At 33.4% G+C, this 22,827-nt stretch overlaps 1 protein-coding gene across 2 annotated transcripts in view; it reads right to left on the bottom strand.

The window, feature by feature from the left end:
* Window positions 1–18,304, bottom strand: part of LOC130445161 (uncharacterized) — an 86,404-nt gene extending 68,100 nt beyond the window's left edge. The window contains exons 1-2 of one of the 2 annotated variants that reach the window (XM_056780688.1): window positions 18,080–18,304; window positions 14,300–14,400 (exon numbers count right to left, since the gene is read on the bottom strand). The gene's annotated coding sequence lies outside the window, so the exon portion shown is untranslated. The remainder of the gene's footprint in view (window positions 1–14,299; window positions 14,401–18,079) is intronic. The other variant, XM_056780687.1, reaches the window with a different exon arrangement.
* Between the last annotated feature and the right edge of the window lie 4,523 nt (window positions 18,305–22,827).

Below are 22,827 nucleotides of genomic sequence, written 5' to 3' on the forward strand. Positions count from 1 at the left end.
AATTCGACAGAGTTGAGCAGAAGACGGTTTAGAGTACAGTGGATCATGAACAAGGAATTCGCTTTTAGACTTTGGAGAAGTACGAGACAGAAGATCGAAATCAAGGCATCTCCACAGTTACAAAACGGATCAACCAACAAAATAAAGATGTGCGCAGTTAGTTAGTCCACTGCGTCACTTTCCAAATGTATCCAAACAATTATCTTAGATGGGAGCGATATGTCCTGGAGTTCTTCTTTGAAGAATTGCTGGTACATTTGAAACAGGTATACCGTGAAGATACTCGCCTCAATATAGAAGAGAGCAATTCGACAGAGTTGAGCAGAAGACGGTTTAGAGTACAGTGGATCATGAACAAGGAATTCGCTTTTAGACTTTGGAGAAGTACGAGACAGAAGATCGAAATCAAGGCATCTCCACAGTTACAAAACGGATCAACCAACAAAATAAAGATGTGCGCAGTTAGTTAGTCCACTGCGTCACTTTCCAAATGTATCCAAACAATTATCTTAGATGGGAGCGATATGTCCTGGAGTTCTTCTTTGAAGAATTGCTGGTACATTTGAAACAGGTATACCGTGAAGATACTCGCCTCAATATAGAAGAGAGCAATTCGACAGAGTTGAGCAGAAGACGGTTTAGAGTACAGTGGATCATGAACAAGGAATTCGCTTTTAGACTTTGGAGAAGTACGAGACAGAAGATCGAAATCAAGGCAGTTTAAGTTGTTAACTTTGTTAGTTCCTAAGCCGTTAATTATGGCAAATAAGAATAGTTTCATATACATAATATTTTTATTATTTGTACCGAAACCATTGGGACATGTATCAGAAGATATTCAAGACATAAATTAGTCGAAGTTATAAGTAAGAACCGAATCACGAAAGGATAAAAAGAAACAAGAAAAATATGTAAACAATTTAAGGAAGAATAGTTGAATAGTTGAAATAAATGGTTTGAAATGAACTTTGTTTGAATGAATGTGAAGGAAATTGTATCCGGACTCTAAGGGAACGATAATTATATAAAATAGATTCGAAATTTGGTTTTCCCGATTTCGTTTTTTTTTTAAATAGTAATAATTCAATATCTGCTCAACGATATAGTTTGTAATCACAATAGTTTACAGTTAATTTGCCAAATAGTGTGGTAAAAATGACTAATCCATTGTATAAATATCTCGCGAAATTATTTAATGTTTAGTTAAACAAGGAAACGCAAGCGAAGCGTGAAATAGTCAAACTAAATAATTCACTATGACACATTGGCAATTGGATAATTGGGGTTAACCCAAGATTGTAATTTGATGAGTAAATGCGGATGTACACCTGTCAAATATTCTGTACATTTCATCGGTATTTCCAAAAAGGATCAAGTCAAAAGATCGTTTTGTTTAAAAGCAAGTTTGCACCTACGTAAATTGCGGTTTAATAAAACAGTAAATTATTTAATGTACTCATTGTTGAACGTTTTTTATCGTGAAAAATTATGTAACCCAATGAAAAAATTAACAGCAGCAGATGTGGGAAATTGTTGATAAAATAATTTTCAAAGTACAATTTGAATTATTCGAAATGAAACAAGTTCCAAACAAAGTGCTTTATTGCTTTTTGAAATGTGTTTCTTAAGGTCTGTACATTTTTACATGCGCTCAAATCAATTTCTTCCACTTCTACTGGAAGTGTGCGAGCTAGCAGACATTCTAGTCGTTTTAAAAACTGCGGTACTTCGCTAATTAACTGAAAATTTGGACATGAGAAAGCTGTGCGCAAAATGGAACAAAAACAGCGTCGTAAACATGTTTCCATCGAGTAATTGGCAATGTTTCACAACCTCTTGCCATAACCATTGATGAAACGCCGGCTCCAAAGAAGGCAAAGACCGTTCCATCTACAGGCAAGGTCATGGCGTCGGTTTTTTGGGATCTTGAAAAAGGAAAGTGTTACCTAAGAAAGTGTTTTTTCATCAAGACAATGCACCAGCATACACATCCGTTATTGCAATGGCCAAAATTAATGAAATAAAGTATGAATTGCTACCTCACGCACCGTATTCGCCAGATTTAGCCCCTTCGGATTATTTTCTGTTCCCAGACGTAAAAAATAACTCGGTGGTCAAAGATTTTCCAACAATGAAGAGATGATGTCGGCAGTTAAGTTGTCTCAAACTGTTGAACTTCGAGCAAAAATTGATACGATTGAAAATTTAATGTTGACGAAATACAAGACGGGGGTGGACAGTTTTTTAATTCGAATCTTCTCTACAGACAAAACATTGGTACAATATAACATTCCAGAAAGCAAGGTGTGGTCTGAAGATAGGAGGAAGAAACAAGTCAATGCGAAGACAATCATGTCCGCGGGTAAGATTATATGTACAGGGTTTGTCCGGAAAGTAATAGGACTGATTTTCTTCCGCCACGATTGTACTTCAGAGCTTGCGCGCACCGACTGGATTCGGTAGAGGGCGTTCCTAGCTAACAAACATCTGGTCAGTTGTCTCCGAGCACCTGGAGAGCCAGGACAGGCATTTTCACGCGACGTGTTTCTGTGAGTTGTGCAAGCCGAAAATGCAGCGTTCGTTAGAGCAAAGGTACGCAATTAAATTCTGTGTGAACCTCGGTAAATCTGCGACAGAAACGTATGATATGATCAAGCAGGCTTACCCAGATGTTGCTTTAGCATGAAGTGGTGTGTTTCGGTGGCACCAGGCCTTTTTGGAGGGCCGGGAAGAGGTCGCCGATGAAGACCATGCTGGAAGACCTTCGACAAACACCGACAATGTGACTCGAATGCGCAAAGTTTTGAACACAGACCGTCGACTAAGTATTCGTTTGATTGCCCAGATGTTAAATTCACCAAAATCTGTGGTTCATGACATTGTGACGGAGCACCACGACAACGCCCCGGCTCACACCGCCTTTCTTGTGAACAGCTACCTGACTAAGGCCGGCATTCCAATGCTTCCGCAGCCGCCCCGGACTTTTTTTTGTTTCCTCGCCTGAAAAGGCCGATGAAAGGCAAGCATTTCGAAACGATAGAGGGGATCCAAGCAGCATGCACCGCGGTTCTCAAGGCTATTCCGGAGAATGCCTTCCGTTACGCCTTCAATGCTTGGAAATCGCGCTGACAGCGCTGCATCGACGCAAAAGGAGCCTATTTTGAAAGTTTTTAAAGAATTGTAACGATTGGCTCAATAAATTTTTTTAAATCGACTCAGTCCTATTACTTTCCGGATAAACCCTGTATTCTGGTACCGGCGGGGTGGACTGTACGTTGGCTTCCTGGGCACATAACGTTCTATAAATGCTGCATACTATTCTAACCTTCTGAAAACACACTTTGAAGCCGCTTACCGCTCTAAATGAAGAAGCATTCTAACGTGAAGTGCGATTCTTCTTCAGGATAACGCGGGACCAAATACCGCGCTGAATAAAATACCAGAACTGAAGTGGGGATTCTACAATATCCCCCCTATAATTCGGACTTATCATTCTACGACTACCACATGTTTGGACCACGGAAAGAATCCTTCGAGGTTAAAAATTTAACATGGAAAAGTTTCTGAGCTGTCCGAGGAATTCTTCGATCCTTCGAGACTAATTTTGGTAAATATTTTTGATAATTAATAAATTTGAACCGCCCTCGTATTCCAATTTTAATTAATTTATCAGTCGTAAATAAAATTTTGTGTTCGGATTAGTTGAAATGCAAGCAGATTGGGCAGTTCTATTAGTTAAATTATAATAATGAATGCAACGTTAATAAAATTACTAATAGAATTATGGAAATAGTTGAAAATTGATTTGTCACTAATTTTCGTTGGTTTAGTCACAGTTATTTATTGCGGAAAACGATAATTTTGTATTGTTTCATATTACGAAATTGTTTGCCATTACTCACAACCCGAAACCATTAATTCATAAGTTTCAGAATTAATCAGCAATTGCCGATAGATTCGAAAATGTTTCTATAAACATGGACTGATTTTCGTACCCAGAAATAATTTTAAAGGAGCTTAAAATCGTAGAAACTATTAATTTAACACTTTGACACAAATTATAATCATAACTTTGCCTAAAACAAAGAAAAATTCTTTGAAATGTTGTTAATTTTGATTGTGTCGTTATTCGATATCTTCAGTTCTTTACAAGACAAAAATTTATTTCTAAATATTTTAAATATAATAACCGGCAGTGCTTAAATTCTGATTCTAACCTCGTCCGGGGACTGTCTGAATTATTTTTTCTATTGAAAATTATTCACTGAGCAGTAATATGGACAGTACTGTCGTTGAAATTGTTCAAAAGAGTGTGTTCTTCAAAAATTTGCCTTCTCTTGTTAGTTCCTTCCTTTTATAAATTGCTTAGCTTCCTAACTGCAAGCAATTAACTCAATCCTCTTCGGTATACCTGATAGCACGTTTTAGGAAAAACCAACACAACTACATCCCTCTACCTTCCATCCCCTCCCGTTCCTTAGGTCTTTCTATCGAAATTTAGACTGATGATCGCTCAAAGTAGGGCAGATCAAGCTGGAATACGTTTCATGACATCATCAACTTGCCAATTTATAATTAGAATTTAACCTAAGAAAAATAATAAGTATACAATGCAAAATACGGAATGAAGATACAACAAACCATAAAAAAGAAGACGACAGGACATTGTCATCTATGTTGAGAAGAAAAAGAAGAATAGTTGTAGATAAAATTATTTTCGCTTTCACCTGTTTATCGAAAGAGTTTATTAACCTAATCTAATTCCATCTGCATTAATTAACATTCATATCAACAACGTGTAGATATTGAAAAAATCTCAAGTATTTTTCTCCGACAATGTATGTAAGCGCAAAAATTGTTTTAAATGCAAATAGCGCTGCAAATTTTTTCTTGCCAATTTAACGATTTTGTAAAAAGAGAACAAATCATTATATGCAACAAATAACCTTGGTAGTTAGTTCTCAAAACAAAGTTAGGTCAAAAACCTAAATACAACCTACGTAAAATTTCACTATATAGTCGACCAGTTGGAGCCTTCTTCCACCAATGGTCTTTCGAATACTAAGTACTATTTTAATAATGAATATATTAGATAATTAATTCAATATGTCCATTTTTTCACGTAACTGAATATTTTAGAACCAAAAATATTATATATAGCCCAACATGGCTTACACAAATATTGCCAGATACCGGGTGTTTGAAATTTAAATGAGTTACAATTATTTAGATTTGACAGATGACGTTTAGTTATTTTTATTTCATTTTAACTCTAAAATTGTGCAATTCTCTCGTTACTTGATCCAATTTATATTGTTATTTTTATACACTACCGGTCAAAAGTTTTGGTCCACATCATAATCCATTCGTTAAATTTCAATTTTTCGTATGGTCAAACGAAGGTCCAAACGGTGTTTCACAAACCAAAAATTGATCATTAAACGTGACCGAAGACATCAAAATGAAATTAAGAGGTTGCAGTGAGCTAAAGAATAAGAAAATTCGACGCATAAAGGGCGGGTTAGATTTTATACGCAGATCAAAGGAAGAAAGGATGCTAGATGTGTCAACCAGAATGTACAACACAGAGGGACTCGGTGATGGTTTGAGGATGTTTTGGACAGTGATAGACGGCTATAAGACATATTAAAGGAAAATATAGTATGTTCTGTCCAGCGCTTGATCGGCTGAAAATTTATCTTCCACTATAACAACGTGCAAGATTTATTTGAAAGAATTGGAAAGAAATAATGTACTGGAAGTAATTCGATTCGACTTTAGTGAATATTGAAACCAGATCTGTTCTTATAACAATTTTTGACAGATTTATTATGGTCCAAATTAACATGTCCTATCAACTAAACAACTAAATTTTCTCTAAAATTGTTTTTGAGACTGTGTCGGTGAAATTGTTGCCAATTGTTCCTAACATTTATTGTTATTTCTGCTAAATAGTGAAAACGATTGTTAAAAATAAGTCCAGAGTAGCTTCGTTTACTTGTGAAATTTATACACCTCGTTTTTCCGGGTCAATAAGGCCTGGAAAATGTTTCTTTCGAATGTGTTTTTAGTCAAAAATGCGGATAGCTAACGCATGCATAATTCTTCAGTCAGTTCACGTCAAAAGTGTTCTTTTGACATGTATCTCACTAACTCTAAGGGCCCTTTCACACCAAACGAATCCGAATCAATCAGAATCACTCCCAAACAAGTTGAATCTGATTGACCAAGATTCGGCTTCGAGCGCTCCGTTTAAATGTGAAGGGACTCTTTTCCCGCCTCCAGACCGGACGAATTTGGTTCAATCAGGTTTGATTCGAGGTCGCACTTGATTCAACCTGTCAGATTCCTCGTCCGGTCAGTCTTGAATCAACAACTATACGTGATCAGATTCAACTTGATTCGGAGTGATCCAGATCGATTCGGATTCGTTTGGTGTGAAAGGGGCCTAATCGGACAGTCGTTCAGTTCCATTTGGTGATGGTTGTCGTAGATTTTTGCCGTCACCAGGTTCGTCGTTTGTGGTCAAACTGACAAATGCATCTGGTGTACATAGTGACATAGTGCTTAGCTTCCTGTCATTTGCGTAGGTGTATTGCCTTTTAAAATCAAATATTCAATGACGTTTCTCAGCACTCAATCGAATCATATATACGAATGTCAAATAGAAACCGCATGAGAGTAAGTTGATAATAATTATAATACACCGACCACTGGCGCAAAATATTTCATCAGTTTATACGCTGTTCATTCACCAGTCGCAGATAAACTTGCAAAAAATTTAATCAACACCTGATTCAAACGCAGCATTTGTCAATGAACGTAGTAGAATGCGATGGGAATTTCACTAAGCATTTCTAGATCATCGCACGAACTGCATCGTAGCTTCTTCATAAGTTATGCAATAATATTTAAGAAATATAATATTGAAGAATAAGATTACTCCCAGCACCATTTTTGATAACATACAATAAACGTTTATTTTTTTATAACCGAAAAAAGAAGGTGTTGAAAGTATTTAATCGATTGATAATCTGTAAAGTACATTTTTAATGGCTCAGTAAACACTAGGATAATTTCGGATTATTTTTTGTTATAAAAGTTTTTTTGAGCTTTCCTTTGCCGAATATGTATCACCAGTTGATTAAATATGATACAGGGAGAAGAAAAAAAAACAGAATTGTTTATTTTAACATTATATTTATCTCATGAAAACTACTTATTAAAATCATACAATTTTAAGAATGTTTGAACCTTGGAAATCGATACCATGAAATTTGATAACTCATAAACAAAATAAATATTTTATACAAATGGGTTTGTGGGCCTTCTAGTAAATACGATCGAATAAACACTTGTCATACGCCGATTTCCAGCTCCAGCTCGATACATTCGTCAATCGAAAAGGAAGATGAAGAAACCCAGAGATAAAAACGCAAATTCCATCGCAACTTTTGTCTAGATCATGTCTTTGTAGTGAACGTTTCGGTACTGCTCCTTGGTCTAGATATTTCTTCACTTTATCACTTTTAAACCCGATATTATTGCCAATTTAGTAAAAAATAACAAACACATAAAAAAATATTATGACAAATTGTAACCGACACGCGTCCTGCAGCCATCTAGGAGTGGGATAGGACACGTGTGATCTACGCTGTTCAAATTTCCCTCTCAGACACTCGTTCGACTGTGAGATCGTAGTCGGATCGGAAGGATTCACGGTAGGTGTGTACCGGCCTTAACAAGACCTCAACCTACATAAATGTACTATTGTACTATTTTTTTCTTAATTATTTTCTTCTTCCTTGTTTCTAATGTCTTTGGGGGATGGTATTTCCCTGTTATTTAAATTTTTGTTCGTAAAAAAATCATATTTTCAATCATATCATTTTGTTTGATTTATTTTTTGTAGGGTTTCAAGTTTGAAATTCAAAATTTCGACACTTTTTTTGTCAATAAAATATCCAAAAACCCGATTTGTCTTCAAAAAATTGTTTATAATTTTTGGATAATAGCGCGATTTTTATTATTATAAATATTTTTACGTAATTTGCCATATTACTGTTTATTGTTTGTAAGATATTACGTCCAATTGTCCCATGATGTCAGAATTTCTTTGTTTAACACGTTGACTGCCAACCACGAAATATCTTGTAACTAATCTCCCCAAAGGAATTTTTATTATCTAATTCTATACATTCTATATACCTTTTGGTGCAAACTTTGTATTTAAATAAGAATTTTTAATGATACAACACGATTAAATAAAATCGTTAAAATTTCCTCGGCAGTCAACGTGTTAAGAGTTAGAGCTTCATTAAATTGTTTATAACGAATTAATCGACCAGATTTGGGTAGCTCCCGGCTCATGATTTTATAGTCATTCATTTTGCTCATGATATTGTAAACACAAATAAAATAAAAAAATCCAGTGTGTCCCTGTTTCTTTAAAAACTCTCTTAGTATGAATATTTCCACGATTTTGAATATTATTATAAATATTTTTACGTAATTTGCCATATTACTGTTTATTGTTTGTAAGATATTACGTCCAATTGTCCCATGATGTCAGAATTTCTTTGTTTAACACGTTGACTGCCAACCACGAAATATCTTGTAACTAATCTCCCCAAAGGAATTTTTATTATCTAATTCTATACATTCTATATACCTTTTGGTGCAAACTTTGTATTTAAATAAGAATTTTTAATGATACAACACGATTAAATAAAATCGTTAAAATTTCCTCGGCAGTCAACGTGTTAAGAGTTAGAGCTTCATTAAATTGTTTATAACGAATTAATCGACCAGATTTGGGTAGCTCCCGGCTCATGATTTTATAGTCATTCATTTTGCTCATGATATTGTAAACACAAATAAAATAAAAAAATCCAGTGTGTCCCTGTTTCTTTAAAAACTCTCTTAGTATGAATATTTCCACGATTTTGAATATTATTATAAATATTTTTACGTAATTTGCCATATTACTGTTTATTGTTTGTAAGATATTACGTCCAATTGTCCCATGATGTCAGAATTTCTTTGTTTAACACGTTGACTGCCAACCACGAAATATCTTGTAACTAATCTCCCCAAAGGAATTTTTATTATCTAATTCTATACATTCTATATACCTTTTGGTGCAAACTTTGTATTTAAATAAGAATTTTTAATGATACAACACGATTAAATAAAATCGTTAAAATTTCCTCGGCAGTCAACGTGTTAAGAGTTAGAGCTTCATTAAATTGTTTATAACGAATTAATCGACCAGATTTGGGTAGCTCCCGGCTCATGATTTTATAGTCATTCATTTTGCTCATGATATTGTAAACACAAATAAAATAAAAAAATCCAGTGTGTCCCTGTTTCTTTAAAAACTCTCTTAGTATGAATATTTCCACGATTTTGAATATTATTATAAATATTTTTACGTAATTTGCCATATTACTGTTTATTGTTTGTAAGATATTACGTCCAATTGTCCCATGATGTCAGAATTTCTTTGTTTAACACGTTGACTGCCAACCACGAAATATCTTGTAACTAATCTCCCCAAAGGAATTTTTATTATCTAATTCTATACATTCTATATACCTTTTGGTGCAAACTTTGTATTTAAATAAGAATTTTTAATGATACAACACGATTAAATAAAATCGTTAAAATTTCCTCGGAAGTCAACGTGTTAAGAGTTAGAGCTTCATTAAATTGTTTATAACGAATTAATCGACCAGATTTGGGTAGCTCCCGGCTCATGATTTTATAGTCATTCATTTTGCTCATGATATTGTAAATAAAAGATATTTATTTCAATTGGTGCGTTATTGGTAATTTATATTCAATTGCTTTTTAATAGCTCATATTCAAATATTTGTATGTGTCATAAATGAGATAATACTTTTTCAAGTCTTTACTGAAAGGATTATTACAATGTATCCTATTCAAATGAGGCGGAATGTCGAAAATAGTGATGTTAAAAATTTCAAAATTATATACGGAATGTTATCGTTTTTAGGAATAGTTCCGATTGATATAAATGAAAGGAAGTCCAAGAAAACTGTTATTATTTCATACTCATTCATCATAGTATTAATCACACTGTCAACAGTGAGTTTTGGATTAACAATTTATATGAAAATAACGATGACGACTAAAGTGCGAATCACTTTCGAAATACCCGATTTCCTACAAAAATTGAACAATTTTTTTCTAATAAATACTTGTTTTTTATGTGCTACGAGAAAAAAAGAATGGTTGAAAATGTCGATGAGGATGAATCTAATAGATAAACGATTCAGAAGGGAAGTTATCAAAGGAAAATTTTCGAATATTTTCAAATTTTATTACCTCACGACACCGATTACGTTATTGGTTATTGATATTCTACAGATACTTGACAATTTCGGTCAAAACGCTTTTTTTATTTCATTGTATGCGAGAATCGTCAAATACTATCATTTTATGTTATCGTTTTTCATTACCTATACTTCTTTGATAATAGCTAGACGATTCATTGCGTTGAAAATGATTTTAATTGATCGATCTAATGTACAAAATGTGCAAACTATTGGAACAGAATTTGGTAAGTATTTATTTCATACGAGGTCTGGCTATTAAATAACCTTTCTATACGTTTTTTCCGTTGATCGAAGTAGTGCTTTTTTTGCTTTACCGTTTCCATCGACTCAAATCGGGTCCTTCTCAAAGCAGATCATCTTCTAACCTTTCAAGGAAATCTGAGCAGACCCGTAGACGCAAGTGGTTTTGGATTTTTTTGGCACCAACTTCGCACAGATTTTTGTCAAGTGTAAAATATTTCTAACCGTTTCTTTATCGGCGTTTACAGCTTCGGATACTCTTTCGCCGATCTGCACGCACAAATTGGTTGTGGCCCAACGCCTCTAGGCGCGCAGTCTTGGTATTTAATAGCCACACCTCGTATATTACTGAAACACAAGTATATCATATAATTTTTGAAAATAGTCGGATGATAGCTTTTGAAAAGGAAAAATAATTTACGGGCGATCTGAGATCGGGAAATGGGAGAGACTGAGTTTATAAAAACGGTTCATCTCGGCAAAACTATGTGTCCAATGGAAGGACATCTAAGTTGTAGGTGATAAAAAGATCTACAACTCTTGTATTCATTTTTCATATTAACTCAAATTTATTTGAAAAATTCGAAGTCTTTTCGCAGAAAAACCAAAAAAAAACGTATCCAAAAATTGTTTTAATCATTTGTCAAATTTTTATTTATTTATTACAATTTTACACGCATTTTCTGAAAAAATTTACCAAAGTAAATGTAATATTTTTTACGCTATCAGAAAATAGAGATTTCAACAAACAAAAAACTCACCGACTTTGAAAAAGATCTGATATTTTGACAGGAGAATTTTTGGATTGAAAATTAGGGTGCTTTTTCGATATTAAATCAAAATAAAATAGAAAAATTAATCTTTCAAACCGAATAAATTGTGTGAGGCAAGTTTTTACCAAATCGTAAAAAAAAGTTAAAAATAAAAACAGAAAGTGAAAACGGAAGTTGTAGATCTTTTTATAACCCTCAACTTTGCTATTTAAGTTTTTCCATGGAACTTGTAGTTTTGCCATAACTCGAGATAAACCTCCTGCCGATCTAAGATCACCCTTAAAATATTTTTCCTTTCATTTCTATTACATTCTCCACCTTTTCCAATGGGTTTCAACCCTGATGAAACAACACTTTCTTCATAGCCGCATAAACGGAGCAAATAGGTTCGCATAATATTTTTCGCTGATAGTTTTTTGCTTTTTTTCAAGATAATCGATAGAAATTATTTCATGCGCACCCCCAAAAACCAACGTCATGATCTTATCTGCAGATGAAAAGGTCTTTGCCTTCTTTGGAGCCGTTTCTCCCTTTTCAGTCCATTGTTTTGTTTCGGGTGTGAAGTGATGGACCCACGCTTCATCCATGGTTATGAAACGACGCCAAATTCGGCTTTAATTCTGCGAAACATTGCCAAACATCTTCACGACGCTGTTTGCGGCACCCATCTTGCGCACAACTCTCCCATGTCCAAATTTTCAGTTGATATGTGATGTACCACATTTTTTTCAGTCGACGATCATTCAGTGGTATTTTCAAGCAACTACCGCCATCTCTGGGTCATGCCAGATACTATTCGTATTCCAAACTGCAGATGGACATTGAGTAGAATTCTGTTATTAGTTGTTTTTACTTTAAGCAAGTATATTTGATTGGTTTGTAATTAAAATATGTTTGTTTCTTTCGGTTCTATTTGCACCTGTAAGAAAAACTATTTTCTTACTATTACGTTTTTGTTTTTTCAAATAGATATGGTATTATATGAGAAACTTTCTGAAATAAGAAACTTATATAAGGAAATTTTTGAAGCCGTTGAACAGTTTAACGTTGTATTTGGTTGGATTATACTTTTTCTATTTACTGGTACGCTTGTGGAAGTTTTGATTTGCATTAATGAACTGATGATTACAATGACAGGATCGGCATCTATCAAAATCTTCTTGGAAAATATTTTGAAAGCAATTTTCTACATAGTAAGTATTAAATTTATTAATAATTGTACCACTGATAGATCGAGGATTTGTTTTTGGAAACTATATGAAATTTCTCAATATCCAAAATATGTGGTTAAGATTAATAAAAAATTTTATGACGTATTATAAAGTCGATTTCACGTTTTACGAGAAACTATTTCCTCTAGAAACGTCTGTGCGAAATATTGTAGCAAGGTTTTGATGAGTTACCCTCTACGACTCCACTACCGATTCAGCTGATTTTGAATCTGTATTCTTCACAAAATTATTGAGAAAATATTTGATTTTGACATATCAAAGCCCTGCTAATCAAAATCAAATACCTCTGAATAAAAAATTATCTCCACAAATATGAAAGAAAATTATTCAAAGCATCTTTAGCTTCTACGGTAAGTTATATCACATAAAATAATTGATAAAGGTTACTGTTATTGGAAAAAGTCACCCTTTGACACATTCGCACCTTATTATTATTGCTTTCAGTCATATAAACAAATGGCGTTCAATGCAGTTACATATAAAGCTTGAAAACTTCAACTCTGAACAACAAAAATAGCTCCTGTACTAATTTATACATTATACATTGAGAAAGCTAGAAACTATTTCCACCAGGAGCTCAGAGATTAGCTCAATACGCTAGCTAGGGTCTTCTAATATTTTAATACCACTGTATTAGAAAGTACATAATATATACAGCAAGTGTTTCAAGTTTGAAGACGCTATGTTGTGTATAGTGTCGTGAAGATGTTTCCGTCGAGAGCCAGGTACTTCTGGAACCATCCTCATACCCAGAAACATCCTCCATCCTCCACAAGACAAGAGGACGACTAGCAGGACTCATCGAAAGGAAGTAATGATAATATTTAAATAATCTGGCTCTTTTTGATTATTTTTTGTTCCCAAACTAAAAGAAGAGCTTTCTGGATAATTTTGCGGATTTTATGGCAAACATAACTACGTATATTGCGGAAAACCGATGGTTTGAATTATTAAAAACTTACTGAACTAAGTGTGTTGAATTAAAAACACCCTCGAACGTTGTAACTTATATATATTTTTCGTCACAACTCATTAAATACAGTTTTTTTTTTTAATTTCAGATAAATATTTCGATAGTTGTAATGTCTTGCGATAAAATAGAAAAAGAAAATTGCAGTTTCATCGACAGAGGTTACTTTTTACAAAGTAATCTCGAAAAATGCGTCTTGAGGGATGAACTACACTATCTAGTATCTTGGGCTGCGGAAATTAGACCGAAGTGTTCTGCTGTAGGATTTTTTCTTGTCAATCAATCTATATTGGGCGCTTTGTTTTCCGCTATGATTAGTTATATGATTATCTGTGTGCAATTCAATTTCTCATAAAACAAAAGCCATATAATAACGGGGGTATAACTTAAAAAAATATTTTAATTGTCTACTAAAAGAAGTGATGAATTACGAATGCTTCATCATTTTATTACTCTCTCAATAATAAAAATAGACTATAGACGATTTAATTTGTTAAATATTAGTTTCTGTTTACTGAATTACCACTACGATTAACATATAACTCAAAATTTACAACAATATTGATTTTTAAATGATTCAATTTACGTGTTTTATTTTTAAAATATTTATCATTGTTACAGTAATAGTATATCAAATATGATTACTATTTTTTTTTACTATAATTATCATATAAGTAATATGTATCACACTATTTTTATCTTTATTATAAAACTTGTTCTTACCTGTAGAAATGACGTTAATCTCACAAAATAAAATTTTGTTTATTTGACGTAAACTTATACCAGCATCATCTAGCGGTTAAATTGTAAGATATTCGAATTTCCTGTAATTTTCAAGTATAAGTCTAGTATTAATATAACCTCTGAGCGGTAGATGTCGGTAGTGGTTTATAAAAACTGAATATGATTTATTTTCGAAATTTATTAAGAAAAATTAAAAAGAAAAAGAAGCAACTAGTTAGATTAGATATTTAATGGAATATTGAATTGAAATAAAATCAGATAAAGAACAGTCGAAATTGTTATTTATATAATTATCAAGTCATTAGAGAAACACGAAAATAATTTATTATTAATTCTACCATTTTCTTGATAAATCTATAAATAAATATCTGTTTTCGTAATCATTTTTATTAATTGGATAAGTTATGTAACAATACACCCTCAATGCACTAGTTTTTCCGCTTCGGCGATTTATTTTCATCCATATACAATGCCCTCTAATGAATTATCGATTTTCCATTCAGACTTTCAGGCGACCTTCGTTTAAATCGGTCAGAAATAACATTTCAACGATATATCCATTGTACTCAAAACTTTAGTGGAAAATAATGATTTAACCTCCATGATTTCAAATTGATTAATCCTTAAAATATATAGGAGTCTACACTGTCCGGTTATTACCGGAAGGTCAATAATGCAGAAATTAAACTTCATCTTCTGAAGGAGGGAACACCCCGATTACCTCGAAAATGGCTTGCACAAGATATCAGCAGGAAAATTTTTAATTTATGGACTACAATTCTTCAATTGGACCAGGTTGTGTCGATTTTATTGAAGTAATGGACTCTATTATCGAAACTACCCGATCCTACCACATTTGCAGATTTTGTAATCGGTAACTTTTCTCGAAATCTAAGAGGAAACTGCACCCTTGATACCTTCTTGATGATTTCCCTATCGCCATAAGGTGAAACCAACAGCCCCACTTTATCAAAAGGTAGTTTCCTGGTGACTTTGTAAACGTACACTCATAGACAAAAACGAAAGTGAGGAACACATTATCGGGCTACAGCACTTCGAGGAAGACGCCTGGAAATATGTCGAAGGCTATTTTTTCAACGAAGACTGCCTAGTTAGAAAATAATCTTCCAGAAATAGCTTTAGCTGGTGATGTGATTTAAAAACCTGATAAGAGTAAATATTTTTATTATTCAAAAACCAAAATACCGATGCTGTTGGTACCAACAGCTTTTCCAAGATGAAAAACAGACGCCGAGATCAACGATAAGGTTAAGACTGGTGGAAAATCTTTCCATAAATATTTGGGGGATTTATATCCTAGGACAAATTCATCGAATCGAAAAGCCGAAAGTATCTGCACGCTATCGAGTTTGTAATAAAACTAGATTTGGATATATCTTTAACAACATCATTTGGTATCAATTTTTTCATCAACTTACAGTCGATTACTATGGGATTTCAGTGACAATTTGAGAACCTAAAGAATTTTAAAGTATGGGATTTAAAACAATACGAAAAGGATGGGAGAAAGCAACTAAATAAACTCATGTTTATATTTATGAAACTGTATGCAGAAACAAAACTTTGTCCATAATTATATAATGAGTTGAATCAATTATGATACTATGAGAAATAAAATTTTTATCTCCTTCCTGTATAACCTTTACTGATATTTTTATCAGAAATGTTAACGGATTTACTTTCTTATTAATTTTCGTATGCCTGTATCAACAACATTTCTAATTAGAAATCAGTACGTTGAATTTTAAATATTTATTTTAACGTGGGTGTTTAATACTACCATTTAAAACATCCAGTTGTAAATCTTTTCAATGACATTATTCATAACGGACGTTGCCAAATCTACTATTTGTACAACACACCCACGAATTTTCATTATAGTATTAGTTTGAAGACACCACGTTGTTTAGTAGTTTTTTGGCGGCCATCAATAGTGAACGTTTTCAGTGAAATTTTAAACATGAAAAGATTGGTCATCTTTAAAATATACAATACTTTTATTTGAAAGGCGTTAGCCCAACCAATATAAAAGTTGAACTAGATTTTATTACGTAATAAACATTAAAATATTTGGTAGCAGAGGCCGTACGACCTGCGATGACCAGCATCGTTGTTGTCCAAATGAGGTGACTACTACAGAAATGTTGAAGAAAATCCACGAAGCTGTGCGCGTGGTGGACGCCGCGAGAACAGACACCAAAGAAGGCAAAGACTGTTCCATTTGCAGGCAAGGTGATGGCGTCGGTTTTTTGGGATGCCCCTAGAATAATTTTGACTAGATTTCCATTCTGCGTTCGATACTTATTAGAAACGAAAGCGATTATTATCATATTAGGAGGTGTACGTTGAGAATTGCTTGAAATATTGCATTAAAAGTACCAATAATCCAGGAAATTTTCCCTTTTATAGAAAAATAAACTAGTCCTCGAGCCACAATACAAAAAAATGATTCCGATTCTACTAATAGAAAACTTTTCCTTTGCGTAGTGCGCTCAAATGGCCTCGCCAGTCACCAGCTTTGTTTGCGATTTGCTCTTGGGTAGGTCAGTTGGACTAAGGCACCATACCATATATACCAGCTAGTCTAAGTATGTATTTATGTTAGTATTTATGAAATTTGTGTATCAGACTAATGACCTTCTTTAAATCGTCCAGAATACAAAGAGAACTTTTATAGTAGCTTGTAAAACGTTTTGATAAGAAACTTTGGAAGATATTTCCACAGGAATGGGTCTAAATGGTCGTTTTCTCAGGCCTCTTTTAGCCCACAACGTATTTCTTGTTCTTGTATGTATGTATCTATATAATGTGTTCCCTTTTCTTACTCCGATATTAGAAATTTCTGTATTTACAGCTGATCTTTTAATCTCAGTTCTCTTAGGAAGTTAAGCTTGTGAAATGGCTGCAGCTTCCATAGATCTTCGTCGTTTTTTACGCCCCTAGGAGATAATGTGGATAGAGGTTACATCTTCTAGATAACAGAATCTGCACGCTGTATTATCTGCTAAGTCTAGTGTGTTCAGGTGTCCATTGAGGCGACGGTGTTTCGACAATCAGCAGATCATCTACTGGCTATAGTTTCCCGGGAAAGTCTTTGCCTGTCTCAGCCCATGTAGATCGCCCTTAACTGAATCATTACCACTTCAACTAATCACTTTAGACAGACTTAATATTTTGTGAACGATTCTGGTCTCAACTTCGTACTGAATTTATTATAAATGACAGATATTGCAAACAAGATTGCACTAAAACAGGTCAGAACGGATTGAAGTTTGTCTCCTTGAAACTTGAGTAGCGTATTCATTCACCAATTGATTATGTCTTTCGATTAAAGCTTTTCGAATGACAAATACAATCGATTATTAATTCAACAATCAATCAAAAATCGAATAATATCTAATACTACTTTAATGTAACAAATTACCAATTTTCTTTCCACCGTTATAAATATTTATGCAGAAAATATTCCGCTTCAACTTTAAATATTTTTGAATCCAGTCCTGCGAAGCCAATATAATTTCTACATAATTTTTATTTAACTATTATACCCTTAGTTTTCAACGCTTATATATATATATATATATATATATATATATATATATATATATGTATTGATTTTGGAGGTTGTATTGATCTATTTTGACCTGTTTCATACAGTAAATCCACTATAATTGATGCACATGGATATAACAAGCGAAAATTTAACAATCTAATCAATATTCAAATATATAAACGTACCTAAAATCTATTGGGCGTCAATAGAACGAGCGAAATTCTGATTAGAATTCACAGTTATGCCAAACAACACACACCAAACACCGCTACTACCAGTCTATCAAAACTACTTAAAATTTTTCGACCTAAAAATAAGAATAAAAAAAGCACGTGCCGGAGTCAAGTAGAACCATGTGTCGTGAACATTCGACTAGGAAATCGCGCACCAAAGGGCCACCGCTCTTGTTGCGAGCGTTATCTACGATTATATTTTGTAATAATCAAATATAATGTAATAATAACTCATGTTATGCGGCGCTGGGTGTAAAATGACCTTGAATCTCCGGCTTATACTATTCCACTTATTTCATCGGTGAAGGTTATATTTTGTTTACTTGGAATAATTATAGAAAATAGAACAGTTAATTGAGAACTATTTTTATCATAAAGTGGAATTACTATTCATTCTTAACATAATAGAGGTCCGAATATATTTTAATTTGTAAAGTGAGTTCAGAGCCCACACACAATATGTTCGAAAGTGACAGATTACACCGTTTATAAGATTATATAAAAAAAAACTGATTTTACTCGGTTATTGTCATGCAGTGTTGTCAATTTTATGAAAAGTAATATAATGTAGAGTAACTTTTCGTTGTAATTACTTTTGATTTTGTACCTTTTTTATTGGTAGTAATAATTAAATATATTGATTTTGAAATACAGGGTGAGTTTTTGTGGAAATTATCCGAAAAAAAAGGCATTTGATGACCTGGTTGTACTTAGACAGCTGAGAAACTTGATAATGATGTCTATGGAAGATTCAAAAGATCAAGTTGGAATAAATAACCAACTAAGTGACTCATTTAAGATCAATAAAGGTTGTAAGATGTTTATAACATCGATAGCAAGAAGCAAAATTAACTTTTCGAAGACATAGAAAGGGAAAGCTAAAGAGATCGCACTCATAATCTTAAAACCTTCAAGGATTTTGATACATAACAATGCAAACTGCTTGATATCTCTTTAGAATTTGATTTGACCGAAGAACAAACTTCTAAACCGCACCGCCAAAATGCAAATGTACAAATCTGTTATAGTCCCATGACAGCCGATAGAATAGAACAAAGAAATATTAAGAAGATTTGAAAGGAAAGTCATCGGAGGAATGGATGGAGTCGCTGGGGAATATGAATGGATATTTCAGTAGCTTGGACGTATCAAAGTATGGAAGACAAAAATTGGATGATTGGACAATGTCATGGATCATCTCCGACCAATGCGATTCACAGGATGATAATCCAAGGCCAAAGCCCACACGGGGCTATAAGACCGCTTGTGAGTTATCTGGAAGATATCCTGATATCTACAGGGTGGTTCATAGCTGTGTGACATGTTATAGTTTTATCAAATTACTAGCAGACCCGGCCAGATTTGTTACACGTTCTTCACAATTACCCATAAAATAGATCTGAAGAAATTTTGCCATGAATTTTGAATGTTGTCTCAAAATTACGACCATCAGATGACAAATCACAAATTATGGATGCTCCCAACGACGTCATTTGCAAGCAAATTTTCGTGTTTTACGCAAAAATCATTTTGATTCATTAGAAATCCAAAAAAGAAGGGATTTCAATGGTTCAGGTGCAGTAGGGAGTGGTGACAATACTAAAAAAATATATTCGAAGTAATGTAAGCAACGAAGACAAAATGAAGAACGATTTGAAAGGAGCGACGTGTGTAGTCTAAGGAAATATATCACATTGAAGTGAAGCGCCATCTATGAGATGCCAAGGACAAAATTTTACAGTTCTCTGTAAAGAAATTCGCTTAAGGCGCCGTCTGTTCCAGTCTAAATATAGTATACAGGGCTTAACATAATAATTGATAGGATCTTGACCTCGTTTTTGTGGAAAATATAAACTAATAATGAAGAAAATCCGTGAATAAAATGGATTTTCATCTGTCAATCGACGTATTAGTGAATTGTCTTTATCAAAGCAAATTATACTAAATAATTCCTCAATATTTAGATGATGTAGTCTTTGATGTTTTCCTATTTATTTCAATAATAAATCAAATATAATAGTTGAGTATTAGATATCAAAACTTCGTAATAACCACCGTAATTAATTTTAACAATAAGCCCATAAGCTTCCTAGAATTTTGCTTGTAATATGAGTTCATTTTAAACTTATGCTTTGTCATGTTGCTTAAAGTATAATTATAAGTTTTAAGCAGCATGGGCGGAACTATGCTACGAAATGGTTTGGTGAAATTGTACTCAATTTATACTAGGAGAGTTCCACACTTTTTCCACTAGGAATAATACCAACAAAATCATTCATCAAATCAATTATTTGGTTAATGGCTAAATATCGACATAGAAACCATGGAAAGAATGCAGTTTATTGTATATTCTTACAAATATACATTCAGAGGGTGTATATTCAAATATATGCAAAACTACCTCTTGAAAAATATTAAAAGAACCTCCTCTATTTGATGAAAAACAATTTCATAACCCAAACGACTACAAAACGTTTTGGTAGCGGAGTAAAAATCTAATTTTATTCTTTTTATCTTAAAAGAATAATCGCTGGGGGTTTGATCTGGATGATACGGTGGTTGAGGAAGCAATTCATCGATTACGGTACGTTTAGAGGTTTCGCATACCCAAATATTCATTCACGATATATCCAACACGTTGCTTAGATATTTTTAGGGTCTCAGCATTATTTTACGTTGATTTTGTGGATTTTTTTACGTTTTTTTCGTTAACAGCTTGTCAGGCGTGCACTGAAACTTTTTAACGGTTAATTTGCATGGGTAAAAGCTCGGATTTTTATTGCAAAGCCAAGCTTTGGCTTCAATAGTATAAAATATTAACTAATTTACTTCATTTACAACGCTGTAACTTATAACTTAATAGTATAAAAGCTGTCAAATTTATACACGTGTCGTTTGTGAATATCATATGGATTTAATACTAGTAGCGCCATCTATGTCTGTCAGTTCACCTAATAAGAACCCAAAACACCTTTTAAATGAGGTATCGGCCAAACTGTAATCTATTTAAGATTTTTTCTTTTCTTTCTTTCTCTAAATCTATCATTTCCCTTAGTTAAAATGTATAATGATTATCTTCAGATAGAACGTGGCATTGTAAAAATGAAGGTTAGTGATAAAAATAGAAATCCTGTCATATGTCAATATGGGTAGATAAGATGTATGTGTGCGTCATTTTTGATAAAATTTCAATTGCAGGTAATAAATTTGATTGATTGTAACTCTGTGACAAAATAATGGGATCGAACAATGCATTCTCGAGTCAAATTGTTTGAACCTCAGATTTTGTTTCTTTTTGGTGTCATCTAGCCTCAGCGAATTTATCTAATTAACCGACCCAATCATTTCTTTAATATACACTGCGATGTTGAAAATTTTTCGTTCATTTTTAGTCTTTTGTCTATTTAGTCAAAGTTCATTCAGTATTTTCGCTACTAAATCTTCAAAGGATTGTCTTGATGTTCCCTTTAATCGTTGAAATGTTGACATGCTGTTTTCTAGTGGTTCTACCTATAAATTATATGCCAAATCTAATTTTGTCTTTTTCATATTTTTCAATACTACTGCTGGATAACTCAACTCAAATTTTTGTGAATCATTATTGGAAAATTCGAATTTTCATTCCTATACCTTGAAGTTGGTCTACAGTCGGTTATATATACGAGGACGGTTTCAAAAGTAGTTAGTTAGAAAGTGCATACTCTATATGTTTCAAGTTTGAAGACTCCACGTTGTTTAGTATTTGGTTGGTAGCCACCAAAAGTGAACGTTTTATACATGGAAAAAATTGGTCATCGTTATATGAGACAATACTTTTATTTTAAAGGCATTAGCCCAACTAATATAAAAGCTGAACTAGATTTTACTATTCCTTCGTAATCAACAGTAAAATATTTGGTAGCAGAGGCCGTACGACCTGCGATTACCAGTATCGATGTTGTCGTCGACTGAAAGTGCGTTCCAAAAAGTGCAGTTCAATGCATATTAATTGAAAATTTGGACATGAGGAAGCTGTGCACGAGATGGAACAAAAACTGCGTCATGAAGATGTTTCCATCGCGTGTTTGGCAATGTTTCATAGAAATAAAGTCGAATTTTTGGGCAGTTTCATTAAACATGGGTCCATCACTTCACTCCTGAAACAAAAGAGGAATCAAAACAATGGATTAAAACGGGAGAACCGGTTCCGAAGAAGGCAATGACCGTTTCATCTGCAGGCAAGGTCATGGCTTCGATTTTTTTGGAATGCTTATTGACTATCTTAAAAAAAAACGAAAAACAATCAACTACGAATATTATGGGAGCTTCTGCAATGTTTAAGTGAAGAAATCGAGGAAAAACGGACGTATTTGGCTAAGAAGAAAGTGTTGTTTCATCAAGACACAAGCACCAGCTCACATATCCTTTATTGCAATGGCCAGAATCAATGAATTATAATAAATATATTTTTTTTCCAAAATGTGTGTTTTCTTTGTACTTCTGGGACCATTCTCGTAACCACATTTTTTGTTTTCTTCGGTTCTTCTTTCTTGCGAATGAAAATATTACTTTTTGCATATAAAATATTCACGACACTCTTAATACCCTCCTAAATATTTGGATTTCTCGATAAACCACAATTATTCTTCAATTAAATGTATTTCGACATTTTCTTTCCTTCTTTATAAACATTATTTTTGTTTTCTATACATTTTCTAACC

The sequence above is a fragment of the Diorhabda sublineata genome, chromosome 6 (assembly GCF_026230105.1).
Source record: "Diorhabda sublineata isolate icDioSubl1.1 chromosome 6, icDioSubl1.1, whole genome shotgun sequence".
Lineage (NCBI taxonomy): Eukaryota > Metazoa > Arthropoda > Insecta > Coleoptera > Chrysomelidae > Diorhabda > Diorhabda sublineata.